The sequence below is a fragment of the Pristiophorus japonicus genome, chromosome 16, assembly GCF_044704955.1.
Source record: "Pristiophorus japonicus isolate sPriJap1 chromosome 16, sPriJap1.hap1, whole genome shotgun sequence".
Lineage (NCBI taxonomy): Eukaryota > Metazoa > Chordata > Chondrichthyes > Pristiophoridae > Pristiophorus > Pristiophorus japonicus.
In genome coordinates this window covers 115,748,250-115,753,716 of record NC_091992.1, presented here as the reverse complement: position 1 = coordinate 115,753,716, position 5,467 = coordinate 115,748,250, and the positions used below count along the sequence as shown (strand labels likewise).

The 5,467-nt window shown below is 52.1% G+C and overlaps 1 protein-coding gene across 2 annotated transcripts in view; it reads left to right on the top strand.

Moving 5' to 3' along the window:
- Positions 1–405: 405 nt before the first annotated feature.
- The window catches only part of LOC139226752 (transmembrane channel-like protein 6), a 134,853-nt gene continuing 129,791 nt past the window's right edge, over positions 406–5,467 (top strand). For both annotated transcript variants that reach the window (XM_070857742.1, XM_070857743.1), the window contains exon 1: positions 406–493. The gene's annotated coding sequence lies outside the window, so the exon portion shown is untranslated. The remainder of the gene's footprint in view (positions 494–5,467) is intronic.

Below are 5,467 nucleotides of genomic sequence, written 5' to 3'. Positions count from 1 at the left end.
GCATCCCTGATTATAACCACTCAACCATTGGTGGCCATGCCTTCAGCTGTCTGGATCCTGAGCTCTTGAAGTTCCTCCCCAAACCTCTTTACCTCCTTAAAACTCTTTGACCAAGCTTTTGGTCATCTGCCATAATTTCTTCTTATGTGGCTCTGTATCAAATTTATTTGTTTAGATTATAACACTCCTGTGAGGCACCTTGGGATGTTTTTCTGCATTGAAGGAGCTGTCTAAATACTGGTTGTTACGGTTGCAATTGCAAACCTGAGCATGGGGAGAGCGAGGAATGTTTGGGGCAATGATCAGCAGGCTGGTTGGACTACATGTCCCAGAAGCCTGGCCCGGGCGCTGGGTGCAGAGCGCCGCCGCCGGCCGCGGGGAGAACAGGTGCCGCTGGCGGGGACCGCGTACAGCGACAGGAGTTGTTGCAGAGTTACAGAGCCCCAGCTCCGAGGGACAGACAGACAGACAGAGAGAGCTCACAATCCCTGAGGTAAGAGCGACCGACCACACTTTGCTTTCCTGCTGGTTCACAATGTAAAAGAAACAATTAACCTCCCACACAATCTTTCACTCCGCTCAGGAACTTTGTTTTCGAAGCTTTCCTGATCGGGGTGCGCTCTTCATTTGTTCCTGAGCGACCCGGGTTCTAAAGCCCAAAGTTTTCTATACTTGCACCTCACAAAAGTCGCCTTTCAATCACGATCAGGAGGTGAAGGGTTGCAAAGTTCGGAGGGCAAGCTTTCCTGATTCCAATCCTCGATCAACAAATGCAATCTTTAAATGATAAGGTTTTTTTTCTGGGCAGGTAACCTTTTTTAATCGGAAGCTTTTACTAATGACCACTTAGGTTTGGAGACTTGGCAGTCTGGACTGAGGCGTGCAGGTTTAAAACCTACTCAGGGTCGATTAATGTGTTTCATGGTTACAAAGGTAAAATGGGCGGATCATCATGATAAATAATGTGCTGTGTTCGTTATAACCCTTGGCAGGAAACCAGAAATGGTTTTAACTGATCATAGAATCTTGCAGCACCGTAGTCGGCCATTCTGGCCCTCTCCCCTGTGCCGATTCAAATTGATCTGTTGCCCAAAAGGTGGTTCAAGAAAACCAGCAATGTGCTTTCTGGTGGTATTAGCAGCACAGACACGGTTTAACTTCATGCCAGTGACTGCGTGACAGATGATACTTCAAGAAAATATGGTATTAATAGACACACGTCTGGCAGATACCTGCATAATAAAGGCTTCAATACATGGTGGCTTTACCATTTTGTTTGGTTCCATGGTGTTGCCACACCACCTCATATGTAAAGCAAAGAGAAATCTACACAGGATGTGAAATATTCATCATCATCATAGGCAGTCCCTCGAAATCGAGGAAGACTTGCTTCCGCTCCAGAAATGAGTTAGTAGCCTTGTGAATATGTGGTCGCTGGTGTGCAACGGCCACCACACGTTAAAAAAATCCACACACAGGCATCTTCCACCCTTCAGGAGATAGTTCAGGACCTGGAATTTTAGGTCCTTCATTGGAACACTGAATTTATCCTTTTTTGGCATGGAAGCAAGTCATCCTCGTTTTGAGGGACTGCCTATGATATGGACTCGAATATATAATATATATATGTATATATATCAGATGAGCAGAGTACCAGGATTGATCCTGTGCTCCCAAATTAAAAGGGAGGAGGTTAGATAGGCTCAATGCTCTTAGTGCCACAATTTGAGTATCGTATGGAAAACTCTTTCCACCCAATTCTACAAACATTTTCCAGCGTTAGAAAAGCAAGGCACTATAGGTGCATCGCTTGCAGTGGTTCTTTAGTCACACTGAAGATCCCTTACAGCCACTTTTGTCTCACCCATAAGGATAGTAAAAAAAATTTGGAATATGGCCCAATCTTTCTGCTGACTGAACAAGTTGCCCCATGCAACTTGCTTGAAGATTGTTCTTTTAATTTCCTTGCTCTTGAACATAATTGTGTGATACTCCCAGAATAACCAGTCTTTCATTTTAAGTAGTATATGCTTGACTGTTTTCCTTGGAATTACCTTTCCTACTCCCAGTAACTTGGTGACAAACCTATTGCAGGGAATATTTCATCATTTTTTATGCTTATCCTTTACCTAAGAGGATATTTATCCAGTTCTTTTGCTAAAAAGTTAAGCTGATGTGATATTTAGCCCACAAGAATTTAAATGTAAGTTTTAGTTTATGGCTACCAGAGTGTTGTGAGGTGCGGCTCATGTGATCTGTTGAGCATTAAAGCACATTCTGCACTTGTCATGTTTATCATTATAGGTAGAATGCACAATCACACAAAGTTTGCACTTCATTCATGGCGAGACATAATTCCTGAAATTAGCAGCATAAAACTTAATCGTTTGTCAAGTCTGGGCTGCAGGCCATTTTATGTTATCATAAAAAGCTAGTTGGCTATCGTGAAGTTGAATTAACAGAGCCAGCCAAAAGCAATAGGGTTTTTTTTTAGAATTTCACATTGCATGACTACTTGCCTTGGGCAAGTATGTCATATTGTACTCCAGTGCCTTCAGAGCAAACAGTGTTTATCATAAAACAAATCTTTGTAGCAAAAACCATCATTTGAGAAGGGAGATTAAGAAACACTTCTTAAAACTATTGAATAATTTTAAATGATGTCAGTGACTACACATAACCCATCTTTAAATTTGTAATGGTGGTTTTGGCAAAGCAAGCTGGCAGAATACTGCTTTAAAGTCATGCCAGTTTCCCACTCCATGAACAAAAATGTAGGGCACCGACTTGGAACTTTCTAATGTCTGAAGTGTGCCAGATCAAACGTTCAGTAGGTCACAGTAAACATTTGGACGCTGTACTGTTTGCTACCTGAAGTTCATCCAAAGTCCTGTGACAACACTTCCAACTGAAAAATAACCTGCACATAATGTGTGGTATAAAATGGAACTTATTCCTTGATGCTAATGAAGTGGATTATTGGTCTGAAACTGGGGTGGAGATTGTCTCAGGTCTAAAATTCTTGCAGACTTCAACCCCTTGTGACAGGTTTAATCAAAAACGACACTCTGTTTTAGCCAAGTCTTGTGTCTGCTTTCCGGGATTGAGGGGGAAGTACAATAGGTCGGTTCAGTAAAATGAATTTGGTAACGAGACCCCGATAAAACACATCTGGACCCAGGTCCTGGCAGCAGTCACTGACAAGATGCTAATATAAAACCAAGAACTATTATCACTTTATCAACTCTCATATATCTGCACCTATGTCCAGTCTGAATTACAACTTTTATTTTTATCCAATAATAGACCTGATATGGTCTGACTGCAGCGTGCATGACAGTGCGAGGATTAAGGTACACATTGGCTGCAGTATAACTGCAATCAACACAACAAGCCCAGTAAGCCATTGCATTTATGGACATAACCTTCAGGGCTGCTGACCGAGGGCCGTGCGGCTCTTTGTCGGCCGGCGTGGACACAAAGGGCCGAAATGGCCTCCTTCTGCGCTGTAAATTTCTGTTTTTATAACAGGCTTATACAATCGAGAGTGCAGACTCAGCCCCAGCGTCTGAAACTTTCTTAAGTGTTTCCATGAAACTTAAAAGTTTTTTTCCTCCTCATTGTATCCATGTTGATTCCTCTGCAGAAGGTGCAGAGTTTTACTGGAATCGGATCCATATGCGATAATAGCCTTGCTATATTTTACCCAACTCCATTCTCTGTGTGTGAGCATTTCCAGTCAGTGTTCCTTACCCCCCCTCCTCCCCTCCCTAACCTCCCCCCCCGCCCTCCCTAACCTCCCCCCCTCCCTAACCTCCCCCCTCCCCCTCCTCCTCTGTCTTCCCCCCTCCCCCTCCTCCTCTACCTCCCCCCTCCTCTCCTCCTCCACCTCCCCCCCTCCCCCTCCTCCTCTACCTCCCCCCCTCCCCCTCCTCCTCTACCTCCCCCCCACCCCCTCTTCCTCTACCTCCCCCCACCCTCTACCTCCCCCCTCCCCCATCTCCTCTACCTCCCCCCTCCCCATCCTCCTCTACCTCCCCCCTCCCCATCCTCCTCTACCTCCCCCCTCCCCATCCTCCTCTACCTCCCCCCTCCCCCTCCTCCTCTACCTCCCCCCTCCCCCTCCTCCTCTACCTCCCCCCTCCCCCTCCTCCTCTACCTCCCCCCTCCCCCTCCTCCTCTACCTCCCCCCTCCCCCTCCTCCTCTACCTCCCCCCTCCCCCTCCTCCTCTACCTCCCCCCACCCCCTCCTCCTCTACCTCCCCCCTCCTCTACCTCCCCCCTCCCCCTCCTCCTCTCCCTCCCCCTCCTCCTCTACCTCTCCCCTCCCCCTCCTCCTCTCCCTCCCCCTCCTCCTCTCTCTCTCCCCACTCCCCTTCCTCCTCTACCTCCCCCCTCCCCCTCCTCCTCTACCTCCCCCCTCCCCCTCCTCCTCTGCCTCCCCCCTCCCCTCCTCCTCTGCCTCCCCCCTCCCCCCTCCTCTGCCTCCCCTCTCCCCCTCCTCCTCTGCCTCCCCCTCCCCCTCCTCCTCTGCCTCCCCCCTCCCCCCTCCCCCTCCTCCTCTGCCTCCCCCTCCTCCTCTGCCTCCCCCTCCGCCCCCCTCCTCCCTCCCCCCTCCCCCTCCCCCTCCCCCCTCCTCCTCTGCCTCCCCCCTCCCCCATCTCCTCCGCCTCCCCCCTCCTCCTCCGCCTCCCCCTTCCCCCTCCTCCTCTGCCTCCCCCCTCCCCCTCCTCCTCTACCTCCCCCCTCCCCCTCCTCCTCTACCTCCCCCCTCCCCCTCCTCCTCTACCTCCCCCCTCCCCCTCCTCCTCTACCTCCCCCCTCCCCCTCCTCCTCTACCTCCCCCCTCCCCTCCTCCTCTACCTCCCCCCTCCCCCCCTCCCCCTCCTCCTCTACCTCCCCCCTCCCCCTCCTCCTCTACCTCCCCCCTCCCCCTCCTCCTCTACCTCCCCCCTCCCCCTCCTCCTCTACCTCCCCCCTCCCCCTCCTCCTCTACCTCCCCCTCCCCCTCCTCCTCTACCTCCCCCTCCCCCTCCTCCTCTACCTCCCCCCTCCCCCTCCTCCTCTACCTCCCCCCTCCCCTCCTCCTCTACCTCCCCCCTCCCCCCCTCCCCCTCCTCCTCTCCCTCCCCCTCCTCCTCTACCTCTCCCCTCCCCCTCCTCCTCTCCCTCCCCCTCCTCCTCTCTCTCCCCCTCCCCCTCCTCCCTCTACCTCCCCCTCCCCCTCCTCCTCTACCTCCCCCCTCCCCTCCTCCTCTGCCTCCCCCCTCCCCCTCCTCCTCTGCCTCCCCCCTCCCCCCTCCTCTGCCTCCCCTCTCCCCCTCCTCCTCTGCCTCCCCCTCCCCCTCCTCCTCTGCCTCCCCCCTCCCCCCTCCCCCCTCCCCCTCCTCCTCTGCCTCCCCCCTCCTCCTCTGCCTCCCCCTCCCGCCTCCCTCCTCCCCCCCTCCCCTCCCCCTCCTCCCTCCCC